The sequence below is a fragment of the Oncorhynchus nerka genome, linkage group LG11 (genome assembly GCF_034236695.1).
Source record: "Oncorhynchus nerka isolate Pitt River linkage group LG11, Oner_Uvic_2.0, whole genome shotgun sequence".
NCBI classification, from domain to species: Eukaryota; Metazoa; Chordata; class Actinopteri; order Salmoniformes; family Salmonidae; genus Oncorhynchus; species Oncorhynchus nerka.
The window spans coordinates 67,576,220-67,597,449 of record NC_088406.1 but is presented as its reverse complement, the minus strand read 5'-3'; the positions used below and the strand labels follow the sequence as shown (position 1 = coordinate 67,597,449).

The 21,230-nt window shown below is 42.8% G+C and overlaps 1 long non-coding RNA gene and 1 pseudogene across 1 annotated transcript; both read left to right on the top strand.

The window, feature by feature from the left end:
* The first annotated feature begins 477 nt into the window (after window positions 1–477).
* On the top strand, window positions 478–18,655 carry LOC115137421 (uncharacterized; annotated as a pseudogene).
* LOC115137459 (uncharacterized) lies at window positions 4,970–6,530 on the top strand. Its single transcript, XR_003864802.2, has 2 exons — window positions 4,970–5,804; window positions 6,098–6,530. It is a non-coding gene; the product is annotated as an uncharacterized LOC115137459 (long non-coding RNA).
* Window positions 18,656–21,230: the final 2,575 nt, after the last annotated feature.

The following is a 21,230-nucleotide window of genomic DNA, read 5'->3' as shown; positions in this document are numbered from 1 at the left end:
ATTTAGAAGGACAACGGTGTTGCAATTGTGGTGGGGATCATGATCCCGAGTTCCTGGAGTGCCCTGTAAGGGTGAAGGAGATTGACTGCTAACTTTTGACACCTCAATCAAATTTCCTATGTGATTTAAAGAGGTGAGAAAACAAGCGACGCTTACAAAGATATTGTAGTGGATGCACCACAGCCTGTAGTACAATTTTGCTGCCAGGTGGCGTTCATTGCCAGTTCAAAACTGTACGGCTCATGTGTCAAAGAAACTGGACATTATTGTGGCTGCAGCAGAAAAGTAGTTTGGACTTCTGATCATTTTGAGCCTGTGTAGGGGTCAGATCTGTTTTACTTTTAACAGAAAAGTAGTTTGATTTAGTTCATTTATTTTGGTCGTTTGTATGAATATATCCTGTTTCCATCCCACACAGTAGGTGGCGACATGCACACTAAATTGTGATAAAGCCAATATACCATTGAAGAAGAAGAAGTAGTAAACGGAAGTAAACGTTGACCAAGAACACTTTTCACGTTAGCGTTTTTGGTGTTGTTATTTAGACATTTATTAACACCATGGAACTTAAAATATGACCAATTGAACTGCACAGCATCACATACTTACCACAGGTAGTTGTTAATTCGCGTTGGAGACAGGGCTTGGTTGATGATATCTAGCTAGGTGGTAACGTTAACTAACAATGGCCAATTGTGTGGGTTTTCACACTCAGATAGCCTCCATCATGGAGGTTCTAGCGAATGCAGCCGTGGCAGAGATCTGTAAACTCGTAGACGACGACTATGCAGTGTTTCGTCTGGAAGTAACTCAAAGCCAGAAAGAAAACAGGGGATTGCGGAGGAAACTACAGCTACTGGAACTGAAGGTGGCACGTGAGCGCGCAGAGAGGACAACGCGAGAGCGCGTCCTCGCCAGTCGTCCCAGTAGTGTCAAGATCCTCGACCGATACAGAGGAATGGCAAGAGGTACATTGTAACCAATTGGGTTAACACTTCGTTCGTTTTTGGATAGTATGAAATAGTTCCCCTGATTATTTAGCTATCTTGCTCAAAGACACAATATCATATTCTAACCAGTTCCTATATGTCCTATGATTTACTCATTGAAAACAATATGACGCAAATCAAATCAATTTATTTGTCACATGTACCGAATACAAAAGAGTTAGACTTTACCGTGAAATGCTTACTTATGAGCCCTTTTCCAAAAAGGCAGTTAAAAAGTAAATGGTAACAGAATATAACAATAACGAGGCTATATATGCATGGAACATATCAATTGATCTATAAATAGAATATCAACAAGTTATTTAAAGTGTCACCTTACATCCTTGACAATTCTTGACATTGTCACTGGTGTACAATATACCATTGAGCATTGACAGAAGCTAACCTAGCCACCTCTTTTCCCCCAAATAACTCTCTCAGGTGAAGGACATCTCACTGGAAGCCACAGGAGCTTTGTGAAGCCAGCGGGACACAATACATTGAGAGATGACCAACCAATTACTGTTGATGAGGGGAGTGGAACCTCAACCCAGCACGTTATTGTGATAGAGGTTAGTGTAACAGCTTTGCATAAAATATTACTGTTACTTTGTAAATCAAATATGTCTGGTTTATTTCATAAAGGCTCCCACTCAGCTATTCACTTGATTACATTGTAATTTATCTGCCATAGGGAAGCTTGTGACACTTCCTTACGACATTGTTATCCAATTCAACTCATGAACCGGTAATAACCTCCTCTCTTCTTATCAGGCTGCAGGTCCTGGGGTCAAGCAGGAGAGTACTAAAGGAGAGAAGGAGCCACGGCACAGCAGAGACATCCAGACTAGAGAGCCCCCTGTAGCCGCGGAGGACCCCACCTCCGCCCCAGCGCCATGTAGGACCCGACCCAGCATCACCGAGGTCAGTGGAACGCCGAACACCGTCCTCAAGTCAGATACAGACACGGAGACTTTAACTGCAACACACAGGCTCTTACACACGGGATCTGACCACAGATCAGACCCAGAGAGACTGGGGCTCGGGCCACTGGGCTGTCCTCCTGCTCCTGGTTCAGAGTACTTACCCGTATTTCACCAGAGCCAAAGAACGGTTCATTCCCGTGGAGATTGTGATGGTGACACGTTAGACACTGGTGGGGATGTTCCGTCTTGTTCTTACGCAACAGAGATGGACCCTGGCAACATATCCTTGGGTTTAGACACACAGGCTGATCTGTCCAGAGGGGACTGGAACCATTACAGTAGTAGTGGATTCTCTGAAGGGTGCCTAAATAAGAAAGGGGGGGTTATAGTCATAGATGAAGTGACTGTGAAAGTGGAGGGCGACTCTCCTCTGACCTTGAATGCAGACGAGACTCACTTAGGGGAAGGACACTCACAAGGCAGAGATTTCTTAGATTACAGGGAAAGCTTAGAGACAAATCCAAACGTCGCAACCCACTCCCCTTTACACACACTCAGGGATCGGGACCCAGTGTCTACGTTGATGGGGCCTTCTGATTCACAGGGCTGCATCCTTTTTGATCAGGTATTGAACTCAAAGGACCAAAGGGCCAATGGGAGGGGAGGGGGAGCAACATCAGGCAGTAGTAAAGAGAAACGGTTCCTCTGCATGTTCTGTAACAAAGGCTTCAGCTGCCTCCAGAAGGTGGAGATCCACCAGAGGGTCCACACCGGGGTGAAACCCTTCAGCTGTACCCAGTGTCATATGCGTTTTGCTGAGGCTGGCAATCTGAAGAGGCACCAGAGGGTCCACACAGGGGAGAAACCCTTCAGCTGTACCCAGTGTCATATGCGCTTCTCCCACTCGTCCAGCATGAAGAGGCACCGGAGGGTCCACACAGGGGAGAAATATTAAAGCTGCCCCGAGTGTGAGAAGAGGTTTTCCCATCAGAACTAGCTGAAGATGCACATTTAGGTCCACATGGGAGAAAGGCTGTTCACCTCTACGCAATGTGGGAAGAGGTTCTCAGAGAGGAGCTCTGAGGAGCAGAAAAACCATTCCACTAAATAGCTTATGATGTTTAGATCAAACCCTGCATTAAAGACAGGTTGATTTTCAGTATTGTCAGTTGAAAAGATCCACAGATGCATTTGGAATGACGAGAGCAACAGATTTCAGTGTTGAATATTCCTGGGTAGAATATTGCAACCAGACATTGTATTTAAGCCTAAAAAGTCTGTTAAATATTGCATTTGTACTGTGTAGGCTATTTGATGTATATTCAACTACTTTATTTTTTCCCCCGAGACAATTTTTATGAGAAAATGATTGCAGTTTAAATTTTGTCCTGTCCCGACTAAAAGAAATGTTGGTCGCCCGAGAGTCGTCTGTTCTTTAAACAATCGATTGGTAGAAATTTTAAACATATTTTTCAATATATATGTAGTGTTTTAATAAAATCAACTGTATGTACTAGATTGTGTGATGCTTTAAAGGGGAATTGCACCTGCTGATTTGGCCTTGTTTTTTGGCTTGCTCCTCAAGAAATGCTGGTGGCCAAACGTGAGTTAGCTTGGGTGTGTGGATTGATGTGGGTGGCAGAAACTTGCCCACAGCTTTCCCCTCACTCAGTCACAACAAACAAACCTCCTGCAAGTTGAGCTCAATAACTACAGGCAGATATAGAGAAGCTTTGAATAGATCATTAGCCTAAAGAGTAATATGAGAAGAATGTAATTGATAAATATATGTAGATATAAAAAAACAAATTGTTTTGAAAACTTTCAAACATAGTCACAGGTCCATGTAGAATAAACACTTTACATAATACAATAGAAGCACTGTTCTGCTGATATAACAATGTGAACCTTTCATCTTTTATTGTCGTTCCCAGCCGATACAAATATTGTGCCGATCTGCATTTTGTCTGGAGGTTTTGGGGCTACCTTAGCAAACATGTCCGAGTAGCCATACAATTCCTGTGTGGTGTCCCGCTCACAACAGGAGATCCCTGATCCTGGTTCAGAATACACAGGGTTCCTCCCTCCACATTTTGTCTGATACCATTTAATAAAAGAAATACAAGTACAATTGTGTCTAGTAAAATGTTAATGCCGAGTGCCAGGTCTTTCTCCCTTCAGAGACATCAGTATGAAGCCCGTCTGCCAGTCTGGACTTCCATCACATCATCTTGCAAGTCTCCATATGCTGGCTCCATACATGTTTCTGTGAACACATACATAGTCACTGTTCTATCACCAATGGCAGTTAGTACTTGTTTGTGTCAGATATTACCTATCCTATGTTGAAGTTTGAACGGGTCAGACTAAACCTACCTATTTCTGTTCTCCCTATTGATGACCGTTGGTGAGCAGGCATGAGTTGAGGTCTTTTCCAGGGCCCCATTGATGGGCATAGCAGCATACATCAGCTCCTGGCCACTCATCAAAGGTACAAGTGGGTCACACACACACACACACACACTATCAATGGTGGTTATAAATAGCCTGGTCCTGGTGGAACCAACCGGATCGCTGTGTTCACCTTTCTACTTCACTTCAGATATTACATTTACATTACATTTAAGTCATTTAGCAGACGCTCTTATCCAGAGCGACTTACAAATTGGTGCGTTCACCTTAAGACATCCAGTGGAACAGCCACTTTACAATAGTGCATCTAAATCTTTTAAGGGGGGTGAGAAGGATTACTTTATCCTATCCTAGGTATTCCTGAAAGAGGTGGGGTTTCAGGTGTCTCCGGAAGGTGGTGATTGACTCCGCTGTCCTGGCGTCGTGAGGGAGTTTGTTCCACCATTGGGGGGCCAGAGCAGCGAACAGTTTTGACTGGGCTGCGCGGGAACTGTACTTCCTCAGTGGTAGGGAGGCGAGCAGGCCAGAGGTGGATGAACGCAGTGCCCTTGTTTGGGTGTAGGGCCTGATCAGAGCCTGGAGGTACTGAGGTGCCGTTCCCCTCACAGCTCCGTAGGCAAGCACCATGGTCTTGTAGCGGATGCGAGCTTCAACTGGAAGCCAGTGGAGAGAGCGGAGGAGCGGGGTGACGTGAGAGAACTTGGGAAGGTTGAACACCAGACGGGCAGCGGCGTTCTGGATGAGTTGTAGGGGTTTAATGGCACAGGCAGGGAGCCCAGCCAACAGCGAGTTGCAGTAATCCAGACGGGAGATGACAAGTGCCTGGATTAGGACCTGCGCTGCTTCCTGTGTGAGGCAGGGTCGTACTCTGCGGATGTTGTAGAGCATGAACCTACAAGAACGGGCCACCGCCTTGATGTTAGTTGAGAACGACAGGGTGTTGTCCAGGATCACGCCAAGGTTCTTAGCGCTCTGGGAGGAGGACACAATGGATATCAAATGTGAAGTGCAATAGAACGGTACAAAGGGATCAGGCTGGATCCACCAGGCTAGGTTTTGCTCTGGACATTATATGCATCTAATAAGTAAAGAACTAAGCAACAAATAATGTCAGTTTAAATATGTTTCACATTGGGGTTATTTGTACAGATGAGGAGCCTGTGAACGCTGTTGCCGTCGACAGGTGAAGGTTGCTGACCGGACACTTGCCAACATGCTAGCTATATTTTAATGACTTGTTACTGAGTTTTGAACACTTGTCAAACTACTTCACTGCCTGTTCATTGATGAATTGGTGACTGAAAAAGTTTGTGACAACTTGAACGAGCACTGAAATGTAAGCAGTGGGGTTCATGTCTTCCCCCTCTGCTCTTTTCCTCAGGTTGAAGCACATCCCTAACATCCAGACAGATGTCAAGAACTTGGGAACCTCCCAGCCACCAGGATAATCATCTTGTTCTTGGAGTTTATTCACAAGGTTAGATAGAGAATAGCATGGGTGGATCTATTTCCTTCATACAGAATTGTAGCTAAACTTGTAACTTGGGAAGCTCATTCAATATTAGACGTGGGCTATTTTATGTCGGACAGTACAACACAAGCCTAGCACCCCCCCAACGCAATCTTCCCATTGAAAACCATTGAGTTGGAGTGCCTTTTACGCCTCCATTTGTCTGATTGGAAGGCACCCTTATAGTCCTCAATCGACAATGGCAATGTTAACTCTTGCTCTCTCAAGAGCATTCAGTACCTCTATCTATCTCTCTACAGGTGCTACAGAGAGAATATTCCAAGGACCTCCAGCGGCTTCTGACCAATTATCTGCCATCTCTCCAGAGCACAGAGAAGCAAGGTCCGCTGGTGCTCTATGTAAACCCCCTTCACTATGGCTGTCTGTGTGATGACATACTGTAGCATATAATCCAGGGCCACTGGTTGGATTGGATTTACTGTACTCACTCTAACTCATGCCCTCTCCTCCCTCTATAAGCTTCCCAGACTTTTATAAAAACGAACGTGTCCATCCCCCTGTCCCCAGGGGAGTCTGCTGGGCCATGGAACGCTAGAGCAGCACATCAAAACACCTGCCACCATGTTGTCATTTATCAGCAGACAGTTCCCTGAGGAAGGATGCAACCAAGGTTTTAAGAGGGCCAAATTAAAGGGGATGACCACCAAATGCAATAAAGTTTTGTATAAATTACTCATTCACTTTTTAATAGGTTACAAAACTATAACTGTTTTAGCCTGTTCTCATTTTTACTAACTACTATGGTAGTTTAAACATCTGACAACATGCAGACTTTCTCCATCAAGATAGCACTTGGCACTTCTGATTCAAAGAGGTCTAAAAATCAATGCAAGTCTCATATCCAGGGTGAATAAATTATTCTTCATGTATAAAAGATCACACAGGTGTGCCAGCTAAAATATATATCCCAGACAAGCCTGAAGTATAGGACAAATAGGCTGTGTTTAGACAGGGAGCCCAAGTCTGATTTTTTTTCACCAAAAGGTATTTTGACCAATCAGATCAGCACTGAAAAAGATCTGATGTGAAAAGATCTGGGATTGGTCAAAAGACCAATTAGTGGAAAAATATCAGGATTGGGCTGCCTGCAGCCAGAGGCAAGTGAATATAAGTCTGTTCTTGTGTTTGTAAGAATTTGAGTGGTTACATACAGTACATGTTAAATGGCTCCGAGACATAAGGAGACTCTTGCTGTAATCAAAGGGAAGGTACTGCTGAAGGTCCCAGTATTCAGTCAGACAATATGCCTAGTCAGTCAGTAAGTTGGCTAATTAAACACTCATGTAATGTACACACCAGCCAAACGATACCCAACCAATACAGCCTAGTAGTCCATTTGCAGTGAAATTGGGAGGGGCATTTTCTTTCCAACTTTTCAGTCACTAATTCATCAATAAAACAGGCAGTGGAATGAAGTAGTTTGACAAGTGTTCAAAAGTAACAAGTCTTTAAAATATAGCTAACAAATAAATAGTTTTTTATTTTCAATAAACCTAGCTAACATTAGCTACACTTCAGTGATGGTGGAAGTTAGTTAGCTAGCTTTCCCCCAGTACTTTCAATTTAGCTAGATCGCTAGCTAAGTAATGGCATTTATATCAACTTCACCAATCAGATGGTTCACTAGCAAATATATTCGGTTTCCCCTCGCATCTAAAGCTGCCTGATAAAGCTTGCCAGTTGATAGTAAAGCTAGGATGAATGTCAGAAACCCGCTAGCTAACCCAATAGCGGCTGTCAATGCAATGGCTGGTCTGGAGTTCGTCTCAAATGTACCATTATATTTCACATGATAAGCAAACTAATGTCATGCCTTTTCACAACAACAACAAAAATCAATGAACACATAACAGAGACGATTATAATCAAGTATATCGTTGTGGGTTTATTTACTTCATCCTCTCTTATTCGTGTGGGTAGCTACTTCCTGATGTTTGATTGAAGGAACAGTTCAGCCAATGGTTAGGCGGCTGTGGTTTTGGAAAAGGGAACTGATTGGTCAGGAGTAAAAGATCCTGCCCCCAGAGCTGCGCAATCGAATTTTACCATTTTTTTGTTGTTGTAACCAACAATTAACCTCTCAGTCTATGTCGTTATTTTTGTTTGAATTGTTTACATGTTCGCTATGTGGGGAAATGGTAAAACAAGCGGAACTACGTGGCTAAGAACTGTTGTTAACGGGGATGAGTAATTTTTCGGTTTTTGATTTGTTAAAAAAGTTTGAAATATCCAATAAATGTCGTTCCACTTCATGATTGTGTCCCACTTGTTGTTGATTCTTCACAAAAAATACAGTTTTATATCTTTATGTTTGAAGCCTGAAATGTGGCAAAAGGTCGCAAAGTTCAAGGGGGCCGAATACTTTGGCAAGGCACTGTACCAATCATGGCACTGTCTTACACAAGGCACTCGCAAGAGCTGCCAAAGATAATAGTGATGGATGTACATTGTCTGGCTCAGACAAGTAGCAAAGCACCGAACTCCAAGTTGGGAAAAGGATTCAAACTTTGTCTCCAGTTACCTTTTCAACTATGAAGGTAAGTATAGCCAAGTTGCCTCAGAGCAGACAAGGACGTTTACTCAAAACTGTAACGTAGTTTAAGACATGCCTTTTACAGTAGCTAGTTAACATTATGATTGCTCAGTCTTTTTTATTCCAAACCGTTTCGAACAGGGACAAAGTGACACGAGAGGTCAGCATAAGGGCTTGCTACTACAGGTCCACAAGGAAAAATGAGAAACCCCACAGTTTGAGTGTAGGGTGAAAAGTAATCTGTTTGTGGCCGTTACACAGTCAGAGATGAAGCCTAGTCTAAGACTAAGAAGTTCCTGTCAATGGATATCTGCATTAAGAGGCATTGCTTAGTCTAGGACTAGGCTTAACCCATGTCTATGAAACTGTTCTTAGTGTAGTAATTGTTCAGTTGTTTTCCTTGCTGTTTCTATAAGCTCTTATGTTGGACACATTAGATTACATTTAAACAAGGGCATATATACCCTTAATAGAAAAGTTTAAACCTGTATTGCTGTAATGGATTTAGTGGCTGTTGCGCCAGTCACTTCTGTTTGCTGGTCGTGAGACATGTTGAGTGATTTTATAGTGTATTCATTTTCTCTTTATATCCCCACGTAGGTTGTACTGAAACCGGTAACAATCACACAACATCACTGTTCATGTGTTGCTGGCACCTCATTATGCAACCACACAGTTGCGTTACTATTCCAGTCTGCACACTATTCCCAGATGGGAACACCAGTCATCCCACCTGTGCACAGCTGCACAGAGGCCGAGCAGCAGTGGCATAAGCCAAGGACAATGGTATGTTTTAATAACTGTACCACATATCAAAATCATATTTTTATTTTTTATTTTTTTGGTTATAATGGTTATATGGTTATAATCACATCATAATGCTACTAAATGATTTAATGAAAACTTAAATTGTCTAATGATTAGATTTAGAATAGTGCCCTTGTACTGTCTTTTTACAGGGTCTGCAACCTGGGCCCATAGGCATGATGACCATCACCTAGCCCACCAAAAAGTGCACGGCAGAAGGAGGGATTAGGTGAGTTTTCCCTAATAACCAGTATAGTCGATAGTAGCTGGTCATATCCTACTACACTTTGACTATATAAAATGATTTAATTTCAGGTGGCTTCAAGTACATTGTTTAGATTGGCTAACCACAGCGGCTGCTTTGCTTTGTAGAAGTACTCTACAGCGCCCTTCTTGGACCTCTCAGTTCTCCAGATAGAAGAGGCATACAAGAACTTTGACCCTCTATCCAAGCCATTGATCTGCAGCATGGGGATGTCTGCTGAAAAGCTTTTAGTCGGCTCCCACTTTGGAAAGGTACAGGTGGGGAGCCTCCTGTCTCACCATAAGGAGACACCACCATTCCCTTCACTGCCCCTGGATAGCTACAGACTAGAGAGCGACTGTCAAGGCTGCACATGTGTGCTCAGTGAAGACAACCAGCTTCACATAGTCTCTTCAGGTGAGAGAATACATAAAGACCCAGTGGTGTTCTCACTAATTAGAGAGAAGGGTGACTGGTACTACTTGTGTACATGCAAAAATTCTTAGGCAGGAAAGACTAAATAACAAGGGATGGGCTCCTTTATCTTTCAATTAATGAAAGGGAAATAAAACAAATGTCTGCAATTAATAATAATAATTTTTAAATCATTGTTACATTTTTCTGTTCTCTTGTCACTGTAAATAAAAACTCTATAACATTGTTTGGAGTATGAGCAGAGGTGTTTATTATCAATAAATGGACTACTACAGGATGTTAGACAATGTGGATGGTCACAGCATAAGAAGGGAAGATGCAATGCAGTAGTAGCTCATTGCTCCTTGGCCCATGCCTTCACAAGAGGCCCACACTGGTAGTTTTGTGAGAAGGCAAGCCACAGCCCAGATGCAGTTGATGCTTCCCATCAGTGACATGAGGATCTCTTGGACAGGGTAGTTATTCCACTGGAATAGCAAAGGTATTGCTCCCTTCTTCAGACATCGAAGCCCACTAGAAGGTTCAATCAAATATTAATTTCCTAACTTTCAATAAAGATACCGCAACAACTAATAACGTTAACGTCGTTAGCACTAACGTTAGCTAGGTACTGGTAGCTAAAGATACAAAAAAAGACACCAGAAGACATTCGATTTACAAAAATCACTAACTGAACGGATAAACAGAATTCTCAACAAGAATGATACAAAATACGCTATAGAAATATGATTCATATACTGAGGTAATGATAAAACGAGCGACTTCGAGACTAGTATGGCTCAAATCAGGCTGCTAGGAAGCTGGGTATCGGGTAGGAAGTGGGCGTTGCTACGTTGTGCAAAAGGTCTATTAGTCTTCTTTATTAAATAATTAGCATTACCGTAGTTCAAAGAGCAACCCGCACTCTTCTTTTAATCACGCCCCAAGACGCCCGCCAATGAAATCCTTTCTCATCCGTGTGGAAGGGAAGTAAACAGTGACCAAGAACAATTTTCACGATAGCGTTTTTATTATTGTTACTTAGACATTTATTAACACAGGACTTGGTTGATATATGTTACGTTATTTAGGTAACGCTAGATAGCTTCTAACGTTAGCTAGCTAACAGTGGCTATGGGTTTTCACACTCAAATGGCCTCCATTATGGAGGTGCTAGCTAATGCAGCCGTGGCAGAGATCTGTAAACTCGTAGACAACGATTATGCAGTGTTTCGTTTAGAAATATCTCAGGGCCAAAATGAAAACCGGGCATTGCGGAGGAAACTACAGCTACTAGAATTGAAGGTTGCACGGGAGCGCGCAGAGCGGACGATCAGAGAACGCGTCATCGCCAGTCGTCCCAGTAGTGACAAGATCCTCGACCGATACAGAGGAATGGCAAGAGGTACGTTTTGCCCCATTCCCCTCTGCGCATGTTTAGATAGTATGCAATAATTCCCCTCATTACCACTTAGTTATCTTTCAAATAGTTATGAGAAGTGTTACCAAACATGCAGTGTCAATAGTGTACAATATAGCATTGACAGTACCCTAAACACCTATTTTTCCCCCAATCACTCTCAGGTGAAGGACATCTCACTGGAGGCCACAAGAGCTTTGTGAAGCCAGCAGGACACAATATCTGGAGTGATGACCAACCAATCACTGTTGAAGAGGGGAGTGGAACCTCAACCCAGAAAGTTATCATGATAGAGGTTAGTGTAATAGTATTACATCAAAATTACAGTACATCAAATGTGGCCAGTTTATTTCAGAAAGACTCCCCTCAGCTATTCACTTCCTTACATGTAACATACTCATTTATCTGCCGTAGAGGAGCTTGTGAGACTTCTTTACTACATTGTTATCCAATTAAACTCATGTAACGGTATTAACCACCTCTCTTCTTGTGTCAGGATGCAGATGCAGAGGCTACATGTCCTGGAGGATTGTCTCTGGTCAAGCAGGAGAGGACTGAAGCTGAGGACCCACAGCACAGCAGAGACATCCAGACTGGAGCAACGTCTGGAGTGGCGCCCACTGTAGCCACAGAGGACCTATCCACCGCCACTGCGCCTCAACCCAGGACCCGACGCAGCATTACGGAGGTCAGTGGAATGCCAAACGCCATCCTCAAGTCAGAGACTTTAACTGTAACGCAAAGGCTTTTACACACAGTACCTGACTACAGGTCAGACCCAGAGAGACGGGGGTTGGGGAGACTGGGCTGCCCTCCTGCTCCCGGCTCAGAGTATTTACTTTACGGTAACCCGAGCCCGACGACTGTTCATTCCCATCAGGACTTAGACAGTAGTAGTGTATACTCTGAAGGGTGCCTAGATAAGAAAGAGGAAGGTCTGGTCGTAGATGAAGTGACTGTGAAAGAGGAGGGTGACGTTTCTCCCACATGGAATGCAGATAATCACCTAGGAGACGGACACTCACAGGGCAGAGATTTCTTAGATTACAACGAAAGCTTAGAGGCAAATCCAAACGTTGCGACCCACTCCCCGTTACACATGTGCAGGGATCGCGACCCAGTGTGTACGTTGATGGGGCATTCCGATTCACACGGTCGCGTCCTTTTCAATCAGGTATTGAACTCAAACAGCAGGGCTGGAGCCCAGGCGCAGGGAGGGGGAGCAACATCAGGCAATAGTAAAGAGAAACGGTTCCTCTGCATGTTCTGTAACAAAGGCTTCAGCTGCCCCCAGAAGGTGGAGATCCACCAGAGGGTCCACACAGGGGAAAAACCCTTCAGCTGTAACCAGTGTCACATGTGCTTTGCCCAGGCTAGTGACCTGAAGAGACACCAGAAGGTCCACACGGGGGAAAAACCATTTGGCTGCCATCTGTGCCAGGCCAGTTTCTCACACTCGTTCAACCTGAAGAGGCATCAGAGGGTCCATACAGGGGAGAACCCTACTGCTGCCCCCAGTGTGAGAAGAGGTTCTCCCACCAGCACCAACTGAAGATGCACCTGAAGATCCACACGAGAGAGAGGCTATTCGCCTGTATGCACTGGGGGAAGAGGTTCTCAGAGAGGAGCTACCTCAGGACACACCAGCATAATTATCGTTTTTGCCCTCAGAACAGCCACAATTCTTCAGGGCGTGGACTCTACAATGTGTACAAATGTTTATTTGCAGGACAAGGATTGTCCTGACTTTCAGGAATGCCTGAATTGTTTCACCTTGCTTTTCTGGTTGGCTGCAAGTTTCACCATCCAATTATATCAGGTCTACAGGAGTGCAAGTTTCACCATGGCACGAACCGCGACGATACATTGGCACATGAGTGTTATTAGTAAATGGCAAATATGAGGCAATTATTGCATTCTATCCATGTGGGCTTTCGTAGACTACCTGAGACATGAAACAGATGGTTGTCGCCAATTTGTTAATGCACAATTTGCCTAAATGGGTAATGGAAACACTTCAACCATTACATTTTTATTTGACACTAGGTTTTAGCGATTTAAAAAATAAAAATAAAAGTGTGACATTAGGTTTTTATTGACACAAGATAGTTATATGGAAACGCACCCTAGCAGGCAGTTGTCGCATCTATTTTCTATGCTAACATTCTAAGTGTCGACCAAAAAAATGACTGGACAAGTTAATGGAAACCCTCGCTATGTCACAGAAAGAACAGGTGTTCCTAATGTTTGTACACTCTGTGTATAAGCCTAAAAAGTCTGTTACATAATGTTTGTACTGTGTAGGCTATATTATGTTCACAAGTGCCTGTTTCATTACTTCCAATCAACTACTTAATTTAGTCTCTCAAGACAATTTTAATGAGGAAATTAATGCAGTTTACCAAGTTTATGCAAATCTTTAGTTGAGATGTGCATGTGTGGTTTTCAAATGGTTTATTTAAAACTTGTTTGTTTAATAAACACAGTTGTACTTTTAATTTGAAATTTCATTGAGACTCTTTAGTATACATCACATTTGATCTCACCCTGTTCTGCATACACCCAATTTCACTTTATAACCAATATACACTTACTAAATATAACTACACATACCCACACACTAACAAACACCTACTGTACACGTCAAAATAGTTAGTCAGGTATGTCTGATGATAACATTTGACTTATCATAGTTGACTTATTTGAACCCACAACAACATATTTATGTCCACCATGGATTTAACAATGAAGTCCTATTGTAACTACAGTATAGGACTCAAGTGTAGTGGGGATGGGTTAACACTCTGGGTCAATACTTGCAAACACAGGGGTTATAAAGTACTTACGGTAAGTAACAATAATTAAGTACTACTTAAGTATTTTTTGGGGGCGTTATCTGTACTTATCTGTACTATTTATATTTGACTACATTCCTAAAGAAATGATGTACTTTTTACATTTTCAATGCTTAGCATGAGAAGAAAATTATCAAATTCACACACTTATCAAGAGAACATCCCCGGTCATCCCCACTGCCTCTGACCTGGCGGACTCACTAAACACAAATGCTTCATTTGTAAATTATGTCTGTGTGTTGGAGTGTGCCCCTGGCTATCTGTAGATTAAAAACCAATAACATCTCATTTGGATTTCTTAATATAAGGAATTTGAAATTATGTATACTTTTATTTTTGGAGTTACATTTACTTTTGATACATAAGTATATTTAAAACCAAATACTTTTATACTTTTACTCAAGGAGTATCTTACCAGGTGACTTTTACTTTAGTCATTTTATATTAATGTATCTTTACTTTTACTCAAGAATGACAGTTGGGCCATTTTTACAACACTGAGCAAACAACTTGTTTAAATGCACATGGTTGCTTATCTGGCACAAAATGTGTATCAGCCAATTAAAAGCGTAAATTTACTTGCACGTGACAGAACGCTAAATTGGTCCATAACATGGCACACGTTGGCCCTATGCTAACCTTAAACCTGTCACAAATTCTTCATCAGCATATCAAAGACTTTATATCCACCAGCCAATATTATTTCTTAAAATAGGTCAACCCTGGCAACTAGATGGATCTTTTAAACCTTCAAATTCAAGGTTTACTTTTGTTCGGTTTGTCTGTAACAAAATGTTGTGTGCCAATATTGCATTGACGCATCCTTGACGAGGTTACTGGCTACTACTGATGTTAGACTACATGTTCACGGTTTTGGCATATATGACTAAATTCATGTTTCTGTTTCACACACACCCTTCCGCAAGACGTCCTTACAACTTAAGTTTATCATACATCGTAAAAAAGACAGTCAAATAGAAGTCATGTAGGCTACCATTATCACCATCACTTCTAGGCAGCACACACTGCTAAAGCGTTCGACTCTTAAATCAGTAGTGCACTTTCACCATGAGCCCCCCTCGCATCAAGATTTTTTTGTTAGGAAAAAACTGTTCACTGCCGAACCTTGATACTCGATTCAAGACGCACGTGACGAAGTGGATGATTATTATAATGCATAGCCTATAAAACGTTATAGGCCTGCATGTAAGTGTAACCTACATAAGAATATACTAATGACAGCGTAATGTCATCCTACATTAAGACTGTCGATTAAACATATTTAAAGGAACTGCAAAACTGCCTCGTCTGTAGGATGATAACGAGGATGCTACCTTATAAACCTACTGTACACTAACGCTCATCCTCCTCGAGTCAAGTAATGCGTATGTTACCACGTTTCCATCCACAGTTTGTGAGTAAAGTCATACTGTATAGAAGAAATGACAGCTGTGATGGAAACTGGAAGTTTCGGTAAAATGTTTTAATTGCAGACAGATCATGTGTTCTTTCGACATGGTGGAATCTTTTGGGGTGGGTAAAATGTATTATGCGAGAAATGGCGGTGGAAACGCTTTTGTGTAAATATTGATAACCATCATGTCGAAGTAAACTTGGAGTCACGCAACAATATGGTTTATGGTCCTCCCACTACGACTCGGGAAACCATGCAGTTTTAGGCTAAATAAGTTATGATGACCTTCACGGGGGAGTATAAGTGCACAGTGTTGAGTTTGACGCGTCTTTCCAATAAATATCGAGTCTTATTCTGGTGACTTGATGATCGATGCTTGACCACTATTTGACAAATACAAATATTCTCGCTCTTATCCATAATAATATCATCATGTAGACTTGCCTACCTGCACAGCCTCCCCGAACTGTACCTGCCAGCTGTTGGCTAGAGCACACGTGCCAAGACCAGTAGGCACGTTTGCTATTTAACGTAACAGTTTGTGACAAAACTATCCGTAGAGTTGGAAACACATTGAACATTAGATTTTTATTAGGTACATGAAAACTTAAGAGATAAAGTCAGTCAAATACATGTGATAGTTGTTTTGATGAACAGAACTTACGGTTTGGAAGAACTGTGCCAGGATATAATCAGTGAGGTTATCATAGGGCTAATGTTTGCCATGTTGTCTGACGGGACCAGCTACAATTTAGCATTTGGTTACATTTTAATTGGCTAATACACATTTTGTACCAGGGACTCGTTTACATGTAAGTGGGTGCTTATGTTCGCAAGTATGAACCCTCCATGTTGAAAGTGTGTTTATTATCTGTGTGTCTGTACCTGTAATCTGTATCACCTGTCCCTTCTAGGAGGAGGAGGGTCCAGAGGTGCTGCTGGTGAAGGATGAGGGGTGTGAGGAGGGTCTGGGGAACCCTGAGGGGACCATGGTCTTGGAGGACAACCAGACTACACCTCCTCCTGAACCCACAGAGGAGCCAGCTGAGCAGCACAGGACCACACACACTGAGGTGAGCCCACGATGAACTAACATCTTAAAGGTACTAGGTCAGGGCCTGTCCACCAAGTAGGAGTGCTGATCTCAGATCAGTTTGGCCTTTTAGATCATAATGAATAAGACTGTATAGACAGGTGGGGGACCTGATCCTCAATCAGCACTTCTACTCTGAGACAGTTTGTGGATACATGCCCAGGTCTTGGTTAATTTGGTATTACGTTTGGGACCATGCCTTTCAATTATCAAACCATTAATTAAAGAGTGTCAAGTAATCAAATCAACTAACATGTTTGCATAGTAATCCCTCATTTCCCAGTCAGAAGATGCTCCATAGCAGGGTGCTCATATCAGATTTCTTGATCCAACATCCTCTCACACTGTATGTCTTACAGTCAGTAGACATGCAGGATGGGAAGCCTGATCTGCTGCTGGTCAAAGAGGAAACAATAGAAGACGGACCAGAGAGCATTGATCTGCTGAGTGGACTAAAGATGGGGGAGCAAGGTAAGGGAGAAATACATATAGCCTACATACAGTAATAGATCTGCAATGGGAATAGTTATGCACCCGGCTATTGTTTTTTTCTCCATTCATGAAATTAATAGAACTTATGTTTACATAGATATACACAAATTATAATATATGAACTTGACCAGGTAATTGACAAACTCAATATATAGAGTTTTCTCTGCCATGTTTATAAATTATATTTTGTAACCTCTTCCTGCAGATGGTTGGCTGGAAGCTAACAGAGGAGACTGGGCGACCATCTTGGATTCCCAGACTGGTATAGTTAAGGGCCCAGGGGACGCCATCACCGAGCAGGCCAGGACCAGAGGCGACCAAGTGGATGTCAGTGGATGGGACAGCATCCTCAACTCTGGGCTGGGGAACAACACTTTTAACCACAACCAGAAACAGAGAGTGGAACATAAAACAACATCTGAATTTAGTGACAACAGACTGGCTGAGACCAGGGCGAGGCGTAGATTTGGTCTGCGGGGACGAGGTGGTGTCAATCTGAGAACAGACTCGGCTAGCGATGCTCCGTCCTGCTCCTATAGTTGTGATTCAGAGAGACTGATTGCGCCTCAGGTTAACCCCCTAACAGGTGCTGCCCTCAGCCTGCCTTCTATAGGATCTATCAACTGGAAAATGGACCCTGTGACAACACAGACACTCCCTGACCTTCGTCCTCCTCACACTCTCCTTATGTTAAACCAGACCTCAGACAATGCCAGTGCCTCAACACTAAATGGCTACACAAGCCCATTGACAAATGACAGTAGTAGTAATGCTATCAGTAGATCTGGTAGCAAAGAGAAGCGCTTCCCATGTTTGTTCTGTGGGAAAGTATTTCGTTTCTCTAAACAGGTGGAGAGCCACCAGAGGATGCACACGGGAGAGAAACCGTTCGGCTGCCACCTGTGCCGGGCCAGTTTTTCACACTTGTCCAGCCTGAAGAGGCACCAGAGAGTTCACACAGGGGAGAAACTTTTCAGCTGCCTCCTGTGCAGGGCCAGTTTTTCACACTCCTCCAGCCTGAAAAGGCACCAGAGAGTCCACACAGGGGAGAAACCCTACACCTGCTCTCAGTGTGAAAAGAGGTTCTCCCACCAGCACCATCTGAAGATGCACCTGAAGGTCCACACGGGAGAGGCCATTCACCTGTACTCACTGCAGGAAGAGGTTCTTTGAGAGGAGCTACCTGCGAATACACCAGCAGAAAATGTGCACGCCCCATGAATAGTAAAATGTAATGAAGTACTAGTTTGTTTGTAGTTCATTCTTTTGGTTTTGCATATAGAGTGACAATCTTGTCCTGTTTGATGCTGGTGTTTTATGAGGAAATGATAGTGCCTTAATGAATTTTATCTTGACATTAAGTAGTAAAGATGAACCTTTTTCAAAGCATTCTAAATTTAATTTGATCAAAGCGAGGGTACCAGATGTACAGGAAAGTGTTACCATAGTGAGAAGTTATTCTACAATACATGTCACATGTATACTTTTGTGCAATAAAAGTATTGTACTTAAATACAAAACAGAATCTGTGCTGACTGACTTGGTTATTATTTCAGTCGATCCAAAACTTAATTCTTGAATCAACACATTAATTTATAAAAATAATAAACTCCAATGGCTCTATATTGTTGGGTACTTGAATCACATTGTTAGAAATGTGATTGATTGTGGTTAACATTGTCACATGCGCCCAATACAATGCTTACTTACAAGCCCTTAATCATCAATGCAGTTAAGAAAACGCCCCCAAAAAGTTTATTTGTCACGTGCGCCGAATACAACAGGTGATGTACAACAGTGAAATGCTTAGTTACAGGCCCTCCCTAACCAACAGTTTGATTTTTAAGTAAAAAAATAGGTATTAGGTGAACAATAGGTAAGTAAAGAAATAAAACCAGTAAAAAAAGAGTGAAATAACAGTAGCGAGGCTATATACAGACACCGGTTAGTAGGGCTAATTGAGATAGGATGTATATGTAGGTATGGTTAAAATGACTGCATAAAAACAAAAGAAACATCCTCTCACTGTCAACTGTGTTAATTTTCAGCAAACTTAACCTGTGTAAATATTTGTATGAACATAAGATTCAACAACTGAGACAAACTGAGCAAGTTCCACAGACATGTGACTAAGAGAAATGGAATAACATATCGCTGAACAAAGGGGGGGTCAAAATCAAAAGTACTGCAGTGCATCTCCTCATTGACTGCACCAGATTTTCCAGTTCTTGCTGTGAGATGTTACCCCACTCTTCCACCAAGACACCTGCAAGTTCCCGGACATTTATGAGGGGAATGGCCCTTGCCCTCACCCTCCGATCCAACAGGTCCCAGACGTGCTCAATGGGATTGAGATCCAGGCTCTTCGTTGGCCATGGCAGAACACTGACATTCCTGTCTTGCAGGAAATCACGCACAGAATGAGCAGTATGGCTGGTGGCATTGTCATGCTGGAGGGTCATGTCAGGATGAGCCTGCAGGAAGGGTACCACATGAGGGAGGAGGATGTCTTCCCTGTAACGCACAGCATTGAGATTGTCTACAATGACAACAAGCTCAGTCCGATGATGCTGTGACAACAATGCAAATAGTCCGGGTAGCCATTTGATTACTTGTTCAGGAGTCATGGCTTGGGGGGGAAAAACTGTTGAGAAGCATTTTGGTTCTAGACTTGGCGATCAGGTACAAGAACAACAAATAATAAAAGAGCAGCAGCAAATAACAATAGCGGGGGTACTGGTACAGAGTCAATGTGAGGGGGTACTGGTACAGAGTCAATGTGAGGGGGTACTGGTACAGAGTCAATGTGAGGGGGTACCGGTACAGAGTCAATGTGAGGGGGTACTGGTACAGAGTCAATGTGAGGGGGTACCGGTACAGAGTCAATGTGAGGGGGCACCGGTGTCGAGGTAATTGAGGTGATATGTAGGTAGAGTTATTAAAGTGACTATGCATAGATAACAGAGAGTAGAAGCAGTGTGTGTGTGTGTGTGGTGGTGGTGGGGGGGATTAGATGTGTGGTGGTGGGGGGGGGGGATTCGATTTTCAGGAGTCTTACAGCTTGGGGGCAGAAGCTGTTCAGAAGACTCTTAGACCCAGACATGGCGCCCTGGTACCGCTTGCCATGCGGTAGCAGAGAGAACAGTCTACGACCAGGGCGGCTGGAATCCTCGACAATTTTCTCAATTTTTTGTTGATTGTCTCTGCAGAGCAGTGTTAGAAGTCCAATCAAAAACGTGACTCAGAACTACCACAATGAGAACTGGGTTGCACTATGAGTGTATCTTCATCTTGTAGTCAATAGTCCACATCCCCACACTGGTTTTCATCCATTACACCCCCTCATCCTGCACTACGTATCCATTGGAATTATGGCAGTGGGAGAGAGAGATTGTCAATCAAAGAACCCTTCCACAGTCATGCAAAGTGGGCTGCAGAATTCCGATTGGGGGTTGTCCGAGTGCGTGCCGTTTGGTGATCCAGGAGCATGTGCGTGCCCTTAGGTGTCCCCTTCTCGCAGTCCCTGTGTAACCTGCGGGAGACAAAAGAAGCACCAGTTGAATGAATGTCAGTTGAATTAATGTCAGTCTTTCTGCTTTAGTTTAATAACATTGAACCAAATATTCATTTAATATCAACTGAATTAAATAATTTTTGAATTATGAAATATTATTTAAATATTGTGTTAATGTATAGACAGTTGGGAAAACATAAAAGTATGTTAACGACCAACCATGCATATCAAGTGTTTATTGCTAATGCATTTTATTTTTTATTTTTTTTAAATACAGCCGCTGTCGGGATATTATTAAAGTAAGGCAATTTATCATAGGAGTAATGGGGTACCCTACAGGTGTACCCTAATCAGGGGCGTGGTCACGTTAAGCCCTGCCTTGCTGTATGTATCGCGCCAATGAAAATGAGAAGAAAATATGCGCAAAGACAGACAGCAAGGTGCCAATGAGAAGAAAGATGGGCCTTCATAAGGGAACGCCCCTCGTACCCTTGCCGCATTCAGACCATATTTAAGCAATAAGGTATGGGGGTATGGTATACGCCCAATATACCACGGCTAAGGGTTGTTCTTATGCGCAACGCGG